This window comes from Notamacropus eugenii, chromosome 3 (genome assembly GCF_028372415.1).
Source record: "Notamacropus eugenii isolate mMacEug1 chromosome 3, mMacEug1.pri_v2, whole genome shotgun sequence".
Lineage (NCBI taxonomy): Eukaryota > Metazoa > Chordata > Mammalia > Diprotodontia > Macropodidae > Notamacropus > Notamacropus eugenii.
In genome coordinates, this window is record NC_092874.1 from 321,102,366 (window position 1) to 321,121,272 (window position 18,907).

The window sequence follows — 18,907 nt, forward strand, 5'->3', positions numbered from 1 at the left end:
CCCTTTGGGCATAGTTCCAAATTGTTCTCCAGAATAGTTGGCTCAGTTCATAACTCCACCAACAATATTTAGTGTTCCAGTTTTCCCACATCCTCTCCAACATTTATCATTTTCCCTTTTTTTGTCATGTTAACCAATATTAGAGGTGTGATGTGGTACCTCAGAGTTGTTTTGATTCGCATTTCTCTAACCGATAGTGATTTAGAGCATGTTTTCATATAGCTGTAGTAAGCTTTAATTTCTTCTGAAAACTTTCTGGGGGTGGAGCCAACATGGTGGAGTAGAAGCAGAAATTTGCTAGAGCTCTTCTCCCAAGGTCAACCAAATACCTGTAAAAAATGACTATAAACAAATTCTGGAGCTACAGAATCTGCAGAATGATGGAGCAAAGCATATCTCCAGTCCAAGATAACCTGGAAGGTCGATGACCAAGAATCAGAAAGTATTTCTTTGACACATGCATTTTCTATAAGTATGCCTCAGGACCATCATTCTTTAAATTAGTGCCCCTTCTCCTTATGGACTTAATGCATATTTATGGGAGAGTACACTCGTGGCTCCAGGGAAAATGACTTGTATCAACTACTGTTGCTATACCTTCTTAGTAAACCTCCTTTTCTCAAAGCTGGTGGAACCAACTGACTAATTATATATGCCTGGTGTAGGAAGGTGAAGTACATTGTTTAAGGAATAGCTAGTAGTCCAATTTCATTGGAATGTAGAATTCATGAGAGAGAGTAGTATTTGATAAGGCTAGAAAGGTGTAGGTAGGAGTCAAATGGTTGCCAGCCTTAAAGAATTTGTATTTTATCTCACATTCCATATCTCATAGCGGCAGGCTAAAGAAGTCTTTTGAATAGACGATGACCTAGTCAGACTTATGTATTGTGGAGATTATTTTGCAACTGTGTAAGGAATAAATTAGATAAAGGAGGAATGGAGACTAGAGACAAATTAAGAAGCAATTGCAGCAGTTTAAGCAAAAGGTAATGAGGGTCTCAACCAGCTTGAAAGAAGGTGGCATGTTTAGATAAATGTTTAGAAGTCAGTATTGATATACACTGGAAATTAATTGAATACTGTGAAAGAGGTGAGGAAGAGGGAAGTCAAATTCTGAAGCCCAGGTTACTGGAAGAATGATAGTCTTCTCAAAAGAGAGAAGTTTAGAGAAGCTCATTCTATGAGGAATTATATGAGAAGAAGACCTTTTGTCTGTCATAGTTAAGGAGAAATTGGATGAGCGGTAGAAAAAGAGAATGGATATGAATAATCTATATAGAAATAATCTTTAATTGAAAAGAGAATAAAGAGAATTCTTGTGAAAAGACTTTTTTGTTGTTCAGAGTGAATGAAAGGATATGGGACTATGTTTTCAGAATTGAAGTCATAATAGTGGTTCTGAGGTGACTCTAGATATGATCATTCTCAGAGTTATAATACTGTAAATAATTACTTATGCTATTATATTATTAATTTTTTATTAATTAATATAACAGTCTATTTTCCAGTAATTTAAATGTTTAATCACAGGGGGATAAAGGATTTCACAGTAAGAAATTTATGAGTACTATTTGAAAAGGAAATTCCTACAGTTTTGAACAAATACTGTTTGATGAACGGGGTTGCAGTTCTGAAATTAGTTGATTAGTTGAAAGAAAGGTTAAAAATTTATGTGAAAAAATTCAAATATAACTCCTGGATTTTCCTGGAGCTAAGGGCTATAAAGTGAAATATTAGAGCAATTCAAGTAGGAAGCTAAGGAGTGATCACAATGGAGTGTGGTCAGTCCTAGGCTCCATGTTGATACACATTTACTATACATCTACTATATGGAAATGCAGAAAAAAGGAAAAAGATAGTCTCTGTCATCTGACCCTGTTAACATGTGGAAGGTTTTGTCTTGGAGTTTCGAAGTTTTTTTTTTCTTTTTCTTCCACATAAATATTTTCTCAGAATTGAAATGTTTTGCTGCTAGAAAAATGAATGACATCCACTTGACTTGTTTTACTATTTTATTTGATGCATATTAATTGCATATACCTATTATTCCAATATAGAATTTTCATCCTGGTTTTACAAATGAGGAAACTGACTGAGAAAGGTTAATTTACTTTCTTATGATCTGGTAGGTAGTTAGATGGTATAGTAGATTGAGTGCTGGACTTGGAGTCAGGAAGACTTGAATTCAATGTGTGACTCTATGCATGTTTCTTAACATTTCTGTGTCTTAGTTTTCTTACCAGTAAAATGAGAGTTGGACTTGATGGCCTTTAATATTCAAATCTTAATATTCTTAATCTATGATCATTTGATTTTATATAACTTGCAAATGCAAGAGACAGAGTTTGAACCTGGTTATTTCTGAGTCTAACTCCAGCTCTGCATTCTGTTGTTGTAGTCAGTTCCCCCTAATGATAGACTCTATTAAAAGTCTCAAAAGCCAATAAGAAGTATAAAGGAATGTTCCAGCCAAAAAGCAGCTTTTTCAGCTGTCCATCCTCATCTGAAGGGCAAGAATAGCTAAACAAGGACCTGGTGAAGTTGCTATGGAACGGGTAGGGATTTGTGTGCTGTGCAGAATACTAGGGAAAAAAATCACGCTGCTTTCCAAAGGTAATGGAAACAAAACTAGTACGGAGATAATTAGATATTAAACTTGGGATGAGTTCATTGTGCATTTTCATGTGAATCAGTCTCCTGATAAGATTCATTAAGAAATGCACATTAAAGAAATTGGCAATTGCCTTCCTTTTAGTCAAGTGTCTCATTTCTAACAACATTGTTAGCGTGGTGAGCACTTGGGTTAGTAAGTTCATTTCCACCGGTGTAGAAGAAGTCTTTTTGACTATAATTTAATTGTACAGCCTGAAAAGAGTAAGAAATTGTACAGATTCTGATTCAAAGGTTCAATGCTACTTTAATTAGCAGAAGTAGAGAAGGGAGTCAGGTAATAGTAGGAACTGATTCAAATCTCTCTTCTCTTCCATGTATAGTTGAAGTAAATGCTGGTTTAAAATCTGTACAAATTTTCCCAAAATATCTGACAATAGCAGCAGTAGTAGTAGCCATCCAGCCAAAAGCAATACTTATGAAATGTGTTAATCATTTCCCTAAGAGGGTAATACAATATATGGGGAGGAAAGGGTTCTAGCCATCAACCACTAGTGGAGAGATATTCTCAACCAGTGGCAATCTGAATCTATAATAGCACAGAAACACATAGATTACAAATCTCAGATAACTATTCACAAAATCCCTCTTTCCAAAGAAATATACTTTATTAAGAAATTAAAAGACAATTATGGTCAACCTGAAAATTCTAAAACTCCTTGTGTTTTTTTGTCTTTTTTTTCCTCTTCAACTCATATCTAATTGACATACCTCATTTTTATCTTACAGAAAAGAAAAGATACAAAACTTCCAAATTATGTTACATTCACTCAAAGAAATCTTAATGGGAAAAACTAAGAAAATCATTACTACAAAACAAAGCAAACAACTTTTATGCCTTATGGTAATGTTCTCACGCACTGAACTTCACTCTGTGAAATGTAACTCAAAGGAGCAACATTACTGCATACTGCAGCATATTGCAACTAATAATGGGAAAGGAAAACATATTATTACTGACAAAAGTTATGATATGAGAGGCATCATCATCTGCTAGAAAGAGAGCTGGCCTCAAAATCAGATCGATCTGAATTCAAGTTCCTCACCTAACACATGCTGTCTTTATGACCCTAGGTAAGTCACTTTACTTCTGAATGTCCCCAGGTAAGATAAAGAGATACAATGAAGGTGGGAGTTGCCTTGGTAGAGGAAGTTCATCAGTGGGAACTTCCTACACCTGTGAAATCCTGAATTCAGTTAAACATGCCCCCCCCCAACACCCCACCCAAAAAAGCCACAATAATATTAAGTATTAATTTAGTTAATAATATAAAAAAATGATTTTTTGCAAATACTGTATCTAAAAGAAAATAGCAGATTTCTAATATCTATCCTGATTTGGAGAACCCTACTACTTCAATCAAAATTTACTTTCTCTTTACATATTCCTATGTATTTGTGCTTGAAAAAGTATAAATGTATATAATAGGCATGCCAAAAAGGTCATGCAATTTTAGAAACTGCAAAAGATATAATGAAACTTTAGTGTTCAGTTTTAATCTAAATTTGGTGTGCCATTCAAATGGTGTTTTAAATAACACTCATTTCAATATAAGTATACATGATAAATATATTTATCTTTTAGTAGTGTTGCTCATCAACAAATTCTGCTCCCAACAGTAATCTTAAAAAACAAAAAAGTAACCTCCCAAATAGAATCCCACAGGCAAAACTAACTCTACAACTAGTAAATAGGATGATCAAACTATGCAAAAATTCAATTTAATTCTAGGAATATTTATTAAATGCTTACTGTATTCATTGTGCTAGGTGCTGGGTATAAAAAATATCAACCACAAAACAACTGCCTGAAGGAGTTTCAAATATAATGGGTTGGGGGAAGCAATGACATTTCTAACTTTAATACCAGCTGCTGAGTCCAATGTTCTGAGTCACTCCTACCATTCCCTCATCACTAAGTGTGACCCATCTACTCTGGACCCACACACATGGTCTGGTTCAGTCTAGCAAGGATCTACAATCACACTATCTGTTAAATTCCCAGAAAGAGCCTTGCCTCTACTTCCTTTTCATACAATTGCCCCTTAACCGTTTTTAATGGTAATTTGAATTGGAAAATCTTTCCCATTCATGAATAAGCCCATTAAGTTACATGGAGCCTATGGCTGAAAGGATGGGGCAAGAAGAGGAAGAGCTAGAGCAGAGCTGGAAGTTAGCCTTGAGATCAGTCAGAGGTAGGAAGGATACAGGCTCCTGGGTAGTGTGAGTGATTTTGTGATTGTTTCTGATTTTGTTTAGGAGGGCCTGCTTGTGGTGAATATAATGGACCTGGATTGTGGGAAGCCTAGCAGGCGGAAGGTGATTGTCCTCTCCATTGTTTTGTGTATAAATTTTTTTGTTGTGATGGATTTGAGTCTGAATAAATGTTTTGGTTCTGCCTTCCATGTGGAGAGTCTATGGTATTTCATGGGGTTCTTCTGTGTCCTCATCTCTTTTGACCTTTCTGAAGCTTTAAATGCCTTCTCTTGAATAGTTTTTTTTCTTCTGTAGGTTTCTGCAGTTGCTTCCTCTTTTATTTTTCCCCAGTTTTCTTTGCTGTCTCATTATGCTCCTTCCACCATCTAGCTGTTGGTATCTTCTATGACTGTTCTTGATCTCTCTCTCTCTCTCTCTCTCTCTCTCTCTCTCTCTCTCTCTCCAGTCTCAAACCTTGCCAATCTCATCTACTCCTACAGCTTTAAAGATCACCTTTATGTATTTGCCACACCTCTTTGAATTATTCCCTACCTGTAGCTTATGCTTGTTATCAAAAGTTTTCAGATTGAGTCCCCAGAGGGGTGGCTATTCTCTGGTTCCAAAGTATGTTAACAGTCTGGGCTTGGAATAATGTAATTCTTAATCATACTTATTGGTGTGCTTTCTCTTAGCAATCAGTCAGTTGGCAAGGTTAGCTCAGAGAAAGATCATTATATGAAATATCATAGTAATGATGACTATAAAATATTCATCCCATAAATTTCTTTTTACATAAATACATTCTACACCCATACATGGAGTGGTGGGTGCAAATTTAGAGTACAGTGTTAATGAGGTATACATGTTGGAAACAAATATGTCTAAGGCTAATCTGTCAGGCTTCAAAATCCTTTCTCTCCTGTAGATTCCTCAAAATGTTCTTCCCCCTGCTAGGAGAGTTGTTTCACTGGGCTCTCAGGGTCAATTCTTCTCTGCAGTTTAGCTCTTGATTGCCGGGATTGGTCTTTAGTACCTATTTAGCTTTTTGATACTAAGTCATATTACTTGAAGCTATTTCCTCCCTTGAGTCTTTCTATATCCACTGTATGCTTCTCACCTCCTTCAGCTGTACCTCAGCCACTTTGGCTCTGATACTTTAACTTCTTCACCAGATGCTTCCTTCTCAGAGGTTGCTATGAAGGGAGAAGAGGAGGGGAATTACCCTTGTCCTCTCCCCAAGTGCTCATCCTTCAACCATTAGATCCTGTCTCTACTAGCTCAATGTTGTGAACTGCTGGCTGCCTCCATGGTTTAGCTATTTAAAGACTGCAGGTGTGTGGCCAATTTTTAATCCAGTCAAGGCATTTTCCCTTATGATTCACTCAGACATTGAGAGATTTTCACATGTTGTAATGAGAACATCAGTTATTAACATCTTGTTATGACATTCATCGTTCATCATCTGTGCCTATATCTTATAAGCACAACAATTGACATAGGGGAGAAGATCAAAGTTTCCCTTCCTTCCTCTATGTATACATATACCAAACCACATGCAGACATAGATATATGTATATATATATATATGTAGAATACATATATGTATACATATACATATGTATATATCTATCTCCTAAATCTATTTTTCTTTTTCCTTCCTTCCTTCCTTCTCTCCTTCCTTCCTTCCTTCCTTCCTTCCTTCCTTCCTTCCTTCCTTCCTTCCTTCCTTCCTTTCTTTCTTTCTTTCTTTCTTTCTTTCTTTCTTTCTTTCTTTCTTTCTTTCTTTCTTTCTTTCTTTCTTTCTATCTGTCTATGATAACTTTGTCTGTGGGACTAAATAAAACTTCTGAGTAAAATTGGGAGAGAGAAATCAAGAATATTAGAATACAACTTTAGAGTACACCCACAAATTATAGAGTAAGAAAAGTATCTTGAGTCAACAAAGAAAACTGAGAGTATATGAGAGAGAGAGAGACAGAGAGAGAGAGAGAGAGAGAGAGAGAGAGAGAGAGAGAGAGAGAGAGAGAGAGAGAGAGAGAGATCTCAATGGTTCCTGAAATAAAACACAAGCCAGGAGCAGAAGCATGATAAAATAGTAATAATAAAAGCTCATATTTATATAACACCTTACAGTTTGTGAATCACTTCATGGTACCTTATTATCTCATTTTATACTTGGTATTCCTATGAGGGTTGATGTGTTATTATCAACATTTTAGTTGAAGAATATGAGTTACAAAGGAATAGTAGTGATGGGGGATTTCAATTATCTAGCCATCTGCTAGAGCTTTCTCTGCAAAATGCAGAATAGCTAAATATTTCTTGATTTAGCATAAATATAATCTATTCTTTAAAAACTGGAAGAACCAAAAAGTGATTCAAGTTGTACTTTGGATCTAAGGAGGAACTGAGATCTCAGGTGGAAATAATAAACAAGTTAGAGACATGTGATTTCATCTTAAAATTGGTGTTAGACAGAATACCACAAGACACAATCTAAGATGTAACGTAGATTTTTGGGAGAGCAAATTTCAAAGGGCTATGATAAAAGGAAAGGTTATTGAAGAGAATAAGTACGTAAGTGCTTCCTGTATTTCCGGTATTGTCAACATTTGGTGAACATTATCTCATTTGTTCTTCATATCAACCTTGTGAGGAAGGTGCTATTATTATCCTCATTTTAGATGGCGAGTTTCTTAAGAACAGGAATTATCTTTTGAATCTTTTGTGTCCTTAGTGCTTAGCATAATAGTTGGCACATATATCCTTAATAAATGTTTATTGATTGATTTTACCGTTGAGCAAACTGAGGCAGAGAGAGGTTAAGTGACTGTCCAGGGTAAGTATCTGCAAGCAGGTTTGGAAAGATTCCACTTCTGGAAGCCAAGAAAGTAAAGTACGAAGTAAGTCACTCTCACCCTCCCTTACAGACCTCTGAAACCCCAGAAAATATCACCCCAGAAAAATCTTTGTAACAGTTGAGCCAGCAGAAAGATGAAGTGCAATAGTCTTGTATCCCAGGAAGCTTGGGGGATTAATGGGAAAAGCCCCTCTCATTCTAGGGGAGAGGGAGGGGGAGCAGCACGGTAATCAGCAGCAAGCCCCATCTCAATAAACTGCTGGGAGATCCTGACCCCCAGGGTGGTGGAGCAGGCAATAACCAACACCAGGATCCCCAAGTGTTCTCAGCACAGGCAGGGAAAGCAGTGGACTCTAGCTGAGAAAACCATCATCTATTCAGGCGCTCTCAGCAGCAAAATATCCTGGTGCTTCAGCATAACTCCAGGAAGCACAACTCCAGGAGGCACACCTCCAGACTGGCAGACATCCTGTAGTCATACATTAGAGTGCTTTGAAGAAGCCTAGGTTGCCAGGTGTACCCCAAGAGCCAGACTCCTCACCCCACACTCTGAGAGTTCCAGTGTTGTTGATCCCAGCTCAGTACCAGGTAAGCTGCCAGACCCTACAGCCTCCTGGTCTCAGTGAGACTAGGTCTCTGGCCCCCAGAACAAGAAGCTTGGGTCAGTGCCCCCTGCCTTCTAACAAGAGAGTTTAGCTTTAAGAGCCAGGAAATAGGCAAACACCATAAGGAAAAAGTAGAAATAGACAATGACCATAGATTCTTATTATGGGGACAGGGAAGATCAATGAAACCACATGGAGTTCTGTCTACTGCACCACGTAGGTACCTCAGAAAGAATAGGTACAACCCCATGTTCTAACATTCTATAGGGACAATCAATATAAGAAGAGTGGGATGCACTCAAGGATAATATTGTGAAGACATAGAAATAGTGTCAATATTGATGAAAAAGAAAGATTATAGAAAATGATGTTGATGTAAATGGTACTTAACAAATAGCTTAGATTTTTAAAAAACAGTGATCTGTCTGTCTATCTATGTATCTAGCGATCTATCTGTCCATCACCTCAAAGGCAATCAATGGACAACGAACCCAAGAGTGTGATACATTCTTGTAAGAAAGGTACGTGGCCTAAAAGCTTAGAATTATTTTCAAACATTGGAACATTGAGCTGAATCTAATCATGTCAAATTAAGTATTTCACATGATTAGATTCAGAATCTAATCATGAGAAAGCAATAAATGAAGTAAAGTTTTATATCTGGATTAAAAGATAAGGATTATAAGAAGAGGATGAGGAAGGCATGACTAGATGGTAGAAAATGATCCAGGGATTTTAGTGGACAACTAGCTCAGTATGAATCAAGTGTATGATATGGCATCAAATGTTATCTAAGGTTAAAAAGGGGAGACTTTTGGTTAATATTGTGGCATATTCACTGAGATGTTAAGTGGGAGAGATGTCATTTTCTATAAACTGGTGAGAGTCAGTCCCCTTAAATATGAGTTGAAAAGATTCAACAATGCCCTTTTAGGAACACTGGCAGTACCAAATTAACACCTAGTAACACACTGGTACCTCTGTTGGAGGTCTGAGAACAGGACAATTGCCAATGTAAGATTGGAAACTGCCAGAGCCACAGTTGGGTGAGAGGAAACTCCTAATTGGTAATATACAAAAGGAAAACAGAGGTGGGCTGAGGTGAATGTTCAGCAGTAGATCTCCAGAAATAACTGAGACAGAAGCCTGAGAAAGAGAGGGACCTAATACAAGTCACTCTAATAAAATTAATAATAATAATTAATATTTATATAGCCCTTACTAAGTGTCAGGTGCTATGTTAAATGATTTACAATTATTATCTCATCTGAGTTTCACAGCAAGTCTAGGAAGTAGGTGTTATTATTAACTCCATTTTATAGATGAGGAAACTGAGGCAAGTAGCAATTAAGTAACTTGCCCAGGGTCAATAGATTTAGTAAGCATCTAAGGTCAGAATTGAACTCAGGTTTTCCTGACCCCAAACCTGGCATTCTATCCACTGTACTGCCTATCTGGTAGTAATGGCATCCAGAAATAAAGGGGAACAGGACCAAATGGAATTCATCTAAGAGTAATATAAAGGGTGTCCTTGTGTTTGTGCCTGGCCCTGGGACAGAGTCTTAATCCAGGAACCAAGGCTAGAAATATGAACAAACAGAAGAAAATAAGAACACAATGAAGATATATTAAGGGTTGAGAAGTCCAAGAGGAGAACCCAGAAGAGAGTAACTCAACAATACATATATATATATATATATATATATATATATATATATATATATAGTATTATATGTATACACACATATGCATACATACATATACATACATACACACATATGTGTGTGAATATTATATATATATATGTGTGTGTATATAATGGTTTAGACATATGGACTATGAAACTGCCTGGAAGGAAGGATGCAAGAGATTCAAAAAATAGAATTGAATGAAGGACTCTGAAGGGAAACATAGGATAAGAATAGTTCTATGTGAAAGATAAAACTTATGCAGAGAACTATCTAAAAACTGAAGAGAGAAAACAAAACTTATGATTCTGGGAGACAAAATAAATTAGAAGAAAGTCAAAATACAGAAAAAATGGAAGAAAATATGTTATCTACAATCAAAAAGGACTGATTCAGAAGACAGTATGAGAAAATAATTTTTTAGGAATCAACTGATTTCCCCAAACAATGACCAAACATAATCATTGAAAAAAATCATAAAAATAAACTGTCCAGATCAATTAGAACAAGAAAGAAAGTAAAAATATGAAGAATTATATAGTCACCCACTGAAAGGATACCCAAAATGAATATGCCCAGGAATATTGTCAGACAAAATCCAGAGTTTCAGAGTCAAAGTAAAAACACTTTAAAACAGCAAGAAAGAAAGAGTTCAAGTACTAGGGAACCATAGTCAGCAACCACAACACAGGACAACTCAACTGCAACTACCATAAAGAAGAAAAACTAATGTTAAAAAAATTCTCTATAAAGTGAAAGATACACATAAGATGAGTTATCCTGAAATACTGAATATAATCCTACAAAGGAAAAATGAACCTTGCCTAGATTAGAAAGATTCCTAATATTCCTGATACAAAAAATATAAAAATTTAGAAATATAAATGCAGGCTTCAACAGAAACATAAAAAGGTAAATTCATCTGAACAATTGAAAGAGACTAAATGAAGATGAAGTCATTATATTCTATTGGGAGAAAAGAGAGAAGTTTCTCTTCAGAATTTCACTATCTTTAAGGGTCACACTAAGAAGTAAGAGAAACACAGATTTAGGATTGCCTGTAAGAAAGGAAAGAAAAAAAGAAGACAGAGGAATATATAAGGAATGAAATGAAGAAGGGGGAGGAACTTATAATTTCTCATGTAGCACCCCCTGTACTAAAGGATTTAGTGTAGCTGGAGTAAAGTTGGCTATGTGGTATTGGCATGTCTAGCTTACTATAATCCAATTAATAATGAGAATCTTGCCTTAAAGAGTAAGTGTTACTTTTCTCTTTACTTAGAGGAGAAGTCTCATGAGAGCCGAGATGTGAGTAGGTATGGAAGAGAGCTCACATACTCTACAAGGGATGTGAAATAATTAATGAAGTAGGCATAGAGCCAGGTTAGGCAACTATCACTGGAGCAACACTTGGAGCTTTTTGTCTACAGCTTCAACTCATCACATCAAGCAGAGTAGCTTGAAACTAAGATCAGAGGTGTAGTTGGGCAGACTTTTCATAGTTAAACTTGGCATATGGGAGAGCTGACATTAGATAATGATTTCCCCTTGTTCCTCCTCCCTCCTCTTGACTAGGAGAGCATATGTTAAATCCGAAGCTTACTTGTTCTCTAAAATTTGTTTATGTTTCTGCTCAATTAGTATTCAAAGCTGGCATAAGATAAAAGTGTCATTCACCATGGCAACCTTTGATTTGTATGTGTTTCATTAATCAGAACAGTGTGTGAAAGAGAAGGGCAGTGACCAACATGTTATAAAAAGGGAGAGAATGAGACAGTGAAAATAGATTCTATTGGACTTAGATGGGATCTTCTGAGTTGAAAACTCACTAGTTTTAGAAAAGGAAAGAAAATTCTATTATTTGTACTCCATGACCTTTCCAAATGGGGTAAAAATGTGAATCCAATTTTCTCTATAGATAACAGGCAAGATCATCAGTAGTTTCTACATTGTAGGAGTTTAGGAAACCTGTCACAGTCTGGTCAAGGTGATTTTTCTACAAGTCACTAGAGAGAGGTGATACCAGAGGAAGTAGAAGGAAAAAAGACCAGTGATGCACACATTCCAGAGGTGGGACCCAGAAAGAAAGAAAAATAGGAAAATAAGAATCCTAATCTTTTCTCTCTTTCCTAACAAAATCTTTTCATATTATACAGTCAACCCCTCATGAAGACATAGTTTCTACCTTAACTAGAGAGACTACAAGATAAAGTACATGCTTTTGATTACATAAAATTGAAAAGTTCTTTCACAAATAAAATAAATGCAGTTTAAATTGGAAAGGAAACAGTTACCTCAGATAAATCTGTGAGGCAAGCTTCTCTGGTCAAAGTTTGATATCTAAAATAAATAGGGAATAAATTCAAAAGTATAAAAATGGCAGAAATTCTCCTGTGGATAAATAATCAAAGGACTGGAACAAAAAATTCTCAAAAGAAGAAATGTAAGCTATTATTAACAATATGCAAAATACTCTAAACCATTTATAATACAAAAATACAAATTAAAACAACTCCAAATTTCTATCGCCACTATCAGATTGAAAAAGATGAGGAAAAAAAAGAAAATCGTGATCATTGAAGAATCTATGAAAAAACAGGCACAGCAATGTGCAATTGCCAGACTTGGAAACTGACGAAATCATTCTCAAAGAAAATTTGTAATTATATAAAAAGTCACTAAACTGTGAATACTTTTTGATAGAGGTATGCTGTTATTACGTATAGACTCCAAAGAGATAAAAAAAAGGTAAAAGAACGTTTTGTTATGATACATAGAGGTGTATATATATATGTATGGCTGTCTGTCTGTCTATCTGTCTGTCTATCTATCTATCTATCTATCTGTCTGTCTATCTATCTATCTATCTATCTATCTATCTATCTATCTATCTATCTATCTATCTATCTATCTATGTACTTTCTTTTTTTTTTTTTTTTCCAGAGTCTAACAAGGGTTAGGCTTTATTCAGGGTTTTGGTTACATGTGCAGGGGGAATTCTTCCTGAGGAGAGAGGAATCTCCCAAGGAGGCAAAGATCTTACAGTAAGAGAATGGAAGTGGAAGTGGGAGAGGGAGAGAGGGGAGAGGGAAGAGAGATGAGAGGGAAGAGGGGCCTTCTGTCCTCTAAGGGCCCCTCAGCGCTAAGAGCGCCTTCAGGCTTTCCTGACCCTACTTAAGCTCTCCGGCCGCATAGTTTTTATCTATGTACTTTCAATCAGGTAGATAAGGCTAGTTATTCTTTAAGAGGAATTGAGACTTTCCTTGAGACTTGAAACTAAAGTTTCAAACCACTGACATCTCTTCTCTTTGCTTGAGTGTCTTTGAATGGTCTTGTTCCAGTATCAAACTTTAACTGCCAGGGAACTGGATTGAAATAGACCCCAATCAGTACAAATTTCATCCCCTATACAACCACTAAAATGCTTTTCCTAAAGTGCAAGTCTAATTATATCACCCCCAACCCCGACAAACACTCAGAAATCTCAGGTAGTTTCTTATTGCCTCTCTGAGCAAATACAAAATGTTCTGTTTTGCATCCAAGGCCCTTCCTAATTTAACCCTCTTCTACCTTTCCAGTCTATATCAATTTAGTTCAATTCAACTTTATAGACATTTATCAAGCCTCTTCTACTTACTACATCACTGTGTGAATTGCACATTAGGGAAGTTAACTAAATGTAGAAAAAAGCAAGGTGATTGGTTAACTAAATATAGAGCAAAGCAAGATGATTACAAGTAAACTTCACCAATGAACACCATGTTTGAAATATAGAAGTATATAGAAAATATACAAAAGTTTCCAAATTTGATTTGAAAGCTTTACTTTGGGAATCACTCATTTTCTTGCTGTCTAAACCTTGCCATCTTACCATCATGACTCTTACAATCTAAATATTATATTTCCCCTTACAATCTAAATAGTATACTCCTCTTGTGTCACATCTTTTTTTCATAAATCACCATTTTACTTGCAAAAATTGTTGCTTTATTCTAAACGATTATCACATCACATGAAAATATATGTATATGTAAATGCTTTTACTTGTATATGCATAGATAACTTATTTTTCATTTCTATGCCTTTATAAAATTTTTTTGTATGATGCATCATAGTGATTTTCTTATCTTCCTGGTCTCCAAAATGGTGAATCAGACAGCTTTATTGCCACTGTGTTCTTTGGGACTTTCCTGTTTAAGATATTTAGCACATTACAGAGGTAAGGAACTAAACAATGCCTTAATGGCCTATAAGAATGAATCTACCTTGCTCAATAACTAAATCAGTACCAGGAAGTAACTTGAATACTAGAAACATATATTTTTTCACATTACTGCTACCACTTGCCTAGTTATTTATTTTGGTATTCAACATTGGTTTAAAAATAAAATATAGTATAAAATAAATTACAATGTACTTTTTTCCTGGTTTCTAGTACCCTTAATCAAGATTTTCAGAAAAAACTTTATGACATAGTTTATGGGATTACTCTGAAGGGTGGTGCCATTGGTATTTATTCTATTTTTTATGTTTTTTAATATAAAACTTATTTATTTTTCATTTCTTAACATTCACTTGCACAAGAATTTGAATTTAAAATTTTCTCCCCATCTCTCCCCATCCTCCACCCCAAGACAACATACACCCAATACACCCTTTCCTTCAGTCTGTCCTCCCTTCTATTATCCACCTTCTTCCATCTCCCTTCCCTTCTATTTTCCTGTAGGGCAAAATAAATTTCAATACCCATTGCCTGTATAGCTTAATTTCCAGTTGCATGGTAAAACAATTTTTAATATTCATTCTTAAAGCTTTGAATTCCATATTCTCTCCCTCCCTCCCCACCCACTCTCATTGAGATAGCAAGCAATTCAATATAGGTCATACACATGTAGCACCACAGAGCACTTCCATAATACTTCTGTTGTAAAAGACTAACCACATTTCCCTCTGTCCTATCCTGCCCCTCATTTATTCCAATCTCTCCCTTAATCTGCCCTCCCACAATAGTGTTTGCTTCTGATTATCCCTTTCCCCAATTTGCTGTCCCTTCTATTATGTTCCCTCTCCTATCCTCTTCCCCCTTGCCCTCCTTCAAGGTAAAATAGATTTCCATATGCAATTGAGTGTGTGTTATTCCCTCCTTAAGCCAAATCCTATCAGAGTGAGGCTCAATTATTTCCTTTCATCTCTCCCCTATTCCCTTCCATTGCAAAGGCTCTTTCTTCCCTGTTTCATGTGAGATGACTTGCTGCATTCTACCTCTCCCTTTCTCTTACTTCTAGTACATTCCATTCAATGGTAAATTTATTTTTTAGGTATTCTTCCTTCATATTCAACTCACCCTGTACCCTCTGTATGTGTGTGTATGTGTGTGTGTGTGTGTGTGTGTATATATGTATATATAGAATATACACACACACATATGTATACACACATACACCCATGTACATATACATACCTACCCATATATGACATATACATGCATACATATTCATACACACCTACCTACATATATGTATATATATATATATATATTTATATATATATATTCCCTCTAAATACCCTCATACTGAAAAAGATCTCATGAGTTACAAATAACATCTTTCCTTGTAGGAATGTAAACAGTTCAGCTTTAGTGAGTTTCTTTCCTTTATACCTTTTCATGTTTCTCTTGCTTCTTGTATTTGAAAGTCAAATTTTCTATTCAGCTCTGATCTTTTCAACAAGAATGCTTGGAAATCCTCTATTTCATTGAAATTTCATGTTTTTCCCCTGAAGTATTATACTCAGTTTTGCTAGGTAGGTGATCCTTGGTTTTAATCCTTTGACCTCTGCTATATCATATTCCAAGCCTTTCAATCCCTTAGTGTAGAAGCTGCTAAATACTGTGTTAACCTGATTGCTTTGCCACAATACTTGAATTGTCTCTTTCTGCCTACTTGTAATATTTTCTCCTTGACCTGGGAACTCGAATTTGGCTACAATATTCCGAGGAGTTTTCCTTTTGGGATCACTTTCAGGAGGTCATAGATGAATTCTTTCAATTTCTATTTTATCCTCTGGTTCTAGAATATTAGGACAGTTTTCCTTGATAATTTCTTGGAAGATGATGTCTAGACTCTTTTATTGATCATCATTTTCAGATAAACCATTAATTTTAAGCTATCTCTCCTGGATTTATTTTCCAAGTCAGTTGTTTATCCAGTGTGATATTTCACATTGTCTTCTATATTTTCATTTTTTTGGTTTTGTTTCATAATTTCTTGGTTTATCATAAAGTCATTAGCCTCCATCTGCCCTATTCTAATTTTTAAAGAACTGTTTTTTTTCAGTGAACTTTTGAACCTCCTTTTCCATGTGGCCAATTCTGATTTTTAAAGTAATCTTCTTCTCATTGGCCTTTTTGACCTCTTTTGTGATTTAGGTTAGTTTATTTTTAAAGGTGTTATTTTCTTCAGCATTTTTTGGGGTCTCCTTTAGCAGGCTGTTGACTCACTTTTCATGATTTTCTTGCATTGCTCTCATTTCTCTTCCCAATTGTTCCTCCACTTCTCTTACTTGATTTTCAAAATCCTTTTTCAGTTCTTCCATGACCTGAGACCACTGTGTATTTTCTTTTTTTTTCTTTTTTTTTTTTTTGGAGATTTTGGGTATAAAAGCCTTGACTTTGATGTCTTCCTCTTATGGTATGCTTTGTTCTTCCTCATCTGGAAGGATGGAAGAAAATACCTTATCACCAAGAAAGTAATCTCCTATGGTATTATTTTTTCCCCTGTTTTGGGCATTTTCCCACCCACTTACTTGAATTTTGAGTCCTTTGTCCAATGGTGGGTATACTCTAGGGAACTGTAAGTTCTCAGTTCCTCCAAGGTGGCACAATCAAGGGGGAGGAGTTTACTCCTCTCCTGGTCTGTGCTCTAGCCTGTAAGCAACCACAAGCACTCTTTTCTGCCTTGGATCTCTGAGTAGGATTGACTCTCCACAAACACCATCAGCTCCACCATGCCAGTTCTCTTCCTCACCCCAGGACTATTACTCAGAACTGAGACCCAAATTGGCAGTTTGATTACCCCAGAGTCTTTAGGCAAAGAGCTCCAAAAGTGAATGCTGCTGCTGCCACCTCCACAGTGGCTGCCACCACCCTGGGGTTGGGGTAGGGCCAGATGGTACTCCCCTCTCACGAAGATGAAAGAGCTTTCTAACTGACCTTTGAAACTGTCTTTGGCATTTGTGGGTTGAGAAATCTGGGAACCTCTGCACTGTGAAGCCTGCTCCAGTCCTGTCCATGCTGTGCCATGAGCCAAGTCTGGACTGTCCTGTGCTCCAAGCCCAGTGAGATAGACCTTTCCTGTTGGCCTTCCAGGCTGTCTTGGGCTGGAAATCTCTTTTACTCTGTCATGTTGTGGCTTCTGCTGCTTTAGAATTTGTTTAGATATATTTTTACAGGTATTTTATGGGCTTTGGGGGGAGAATGAGAGCCATCTAGTTCTACTTTGCCAACTTAGTTCTATCTCCCCTTGGTGTTTATTCTTGTGCAAAGAGTTTGTATTGAGTACACATGCTAGGCCTACCCATCAAAACTTGATGAAGATCAACCTCAATAGATTGTTTATTCACCTCAGGGCTCCTAAAGTTATATTGAAGCATCTGTTACTCCTGCCTAACAAAACCACAGCCCCTTTCCTCCAAAGAAATGCCCAGTGACTGGTTAGTCAATGAGCATTTGTTAAGTTATTACTATATGCCAGGTACGATACTATGAGCTGGTGATACAAAGAAGGAAAAAAAGAAAGACCCAATCAGATTAGCCAACTATTTTGAAGAACAGTTTGAAACTATGTTCAAAGGGCTACAAAAATGTGCATACCCTTTGAACCAGTAATACCACTTCTAGGGCTGTATCCCAAAGAGATCATAATAATGGGAAAATGATCCACATGTGCAAAAATATTTGCAGCAGCTCTTTCGTGGTGTCCAAGAACTGTAAATCGAGGGAATGCCCATCAGTTGGAGAATGGCTGAACAAGTTGGGGTATATGAATATAATGGAATACTATTGTGCAATAAGAAATAAGGAATAGGCAGACTTCATTAAACTCAGAAAGACACATATCAACTGATACTGAGTGAAGTCAGCGGAACCAGGAGAACATTGTACACAGTACATCATGACACTGTGTGATGACTGATCTTCATATTCTTAGCCCTTCTCAGTAATGCAAGGACCTAAAACAATTGCAAAGGACTCATACTAAAAAATGCCATCCACATCCAGAGAAAAAACTGTGGAGGCAGAATGCAGAGTGAAATAGACTATTTTGTCTTTTGTTTTGTTTTTCTCTTCATGGTTTCTCTCATTTTTTCCAATTCTTCTATGCAACAGGACTAATATGAAAATGTATTTAATAGGAACGTATGTGTAGAACCTGTATCAGATTGCATGCTGTCTTAGGGAGGGAAGGGGAGAAAATTTAAAAGTTATAGAAGTGAATGTTGAAAATGAAAAACAAATCAATAAATTAATTGACTGAAAAAAAGAAAGCCCCAGTCCCACAGAAGCTCATAGTCTAAGACGGATAACATGTAAATAATTATATAAAAATAAACTATGTACTAAATGGGAATTAGTTTAGGAAACTAAACTTCATAAATAGGAAACTATTGTTTGTCCTTCATTCTTGAAGAGGACCATGACATTAGGGAGGTGATCCATGACATGCAAGTGAATTGGATTTAAGTGGAAAAGGGCTGTGCAATGTCACTACCTTCACTTTCTTCTCCAGAGCCCTCTGGGTCCAGGGACCAGATATAGATCAAGATGACTGGAGGTGGGCCAGGATACAGTGGGGGATGCACTTGGCCTTTTCAAGCTAAGGACTTTAATA